This window comes from Hipposideros armiger, unplaced genomic scaffold, assembly GCF_001890085.2.
Source record: "Hipposideros armiger isolate ML-2016 unplaced genomic scaffold, ASM189008v1 scaffold_40, whole genome shotgun sequence".
Taxonomy (NCBI): Eukaryota; Metazoa; Chordata; class Mammalia; order Chiroptera; family Hipposideridae; genus Hipposideros; species Hipposideros armiger.
Window position 1 is genome coordinate 5,320,511 of NW_017731390.1, and position 1,545 is coordinate 5,322,055.

Below are 1,545 nucleotides of genomic sequence, written 5' to 3' on the forward strand. Positions count from 1 at the left end.
AGGAGGTGGGCTCCAAGCTGATAACTCACAGGAACATATTCCGACCAGCTAAGTTCATAGCGCTGGTCGTTTGGTGGTTATGGTGTTTTTCTATGGGGGTTCCAATATGCAGAGCTAATGTGATAATATGTGATACTACTATTCTTTTTTTTGGTAGAAGATGAATCACGTCAAGTTGAATAACTTGTTCTCAGTAGAGCAATGACTCACTCAGCGAAGCCTGAAATACCACTTAGTTTCTATCTATTAGACCTCTCTGTGGAGTGTTTTATTAGTGTAGTTTATTTAAAGGTCTGCTTCCATGATTTCGAAAGAAAAATTGAATTTCTATAAGCATGTATGCATAGTGAAACAATGACAATGACATGTTTTAGTAACCAAAATCGCAGTCAATTTCATTTGAACTGAAGGGTAAAATAAAAGCACTAGAAGGGGGACAGAGCAGGACCCCACACCCAGGCAATCAGCCTTTGCATCTATGTTCTTACTGGGCTCAGTGGTGTGCTGATGGGAACCAGCTTTCCAGGGAAACACACAAATAGATCCCAAATTCCAGTGTAAATATTCCCATCATGGCCAATTTCAAGCTACCAATGGTTTAATAGTCAGCCTGAAACATTCCTGGATATTTGTCATCAGCACTTAAGAGCAGGTGCAAGCCTGTCCTAGCACACCGTAGATTGTCATACTGCCAACACAGCATTGTCAGGAAGACGGGCTGTTAAGTTATTATTATTATTATTATTATTATTATTATTATTATTACTTTAAAATTAACTGTATTGAGGTATGATTTACATATAATAAAATGTACCATGTTAAGTGTACAGTTTGAAGAGTTTTGACAAATGGGTATACCCATGTAACCATCACCATATCAAGGTATAGAACATTTTCATCTGTCCTGAAGGTGACCCTTCCCAGTTAACCAGTTAATCTCCAATCTTCCACCCATTTCAACCCAGGGAACCACTGATTTTCTTTCTGTCATTATAGATTAGATTTGTTTCTCCTAGAGGAATCATACAGTATGTATTCTTTTGAGCCTGGCTTCTTTTAAGTTCAGCATCATGGTCTTGAAATTCCTCCATAGTGTTTTTGTGTCAATAGCTCTATTCTTTTTATTTATTATTATTATTATTGGTAGGTTGTGGTCTATTGTATGAATGTACCATAATTTATTTATTCACCAGGTGATTATTTTTCAACTATGAATTCTGGTCATCATAAATCCTTTTATAAATATGTCGCTGAATATTGCAATTGTGGGTTTTATTAAGAAGCTGTAATGATGAAGAAGATACATTCAATTAAAACACTAATGTTTTTTAGTTTAATTTTATGAAACTAATATTAAACAATAACATTTAAATCGTAGATCCGGTTCCAAGATTTAAGAAACATTTACCACCCCATAAAAAGTTAGATACTCAGCTATATGAATACATTTTTCATTTGATGCTTGAGTATATTGTTAAAAGCTTGAGTAGTTCAGATTGGCAGTCTGGTTCTCTAAGCTCTAAATAATTACTAGTTTTCTTCTTT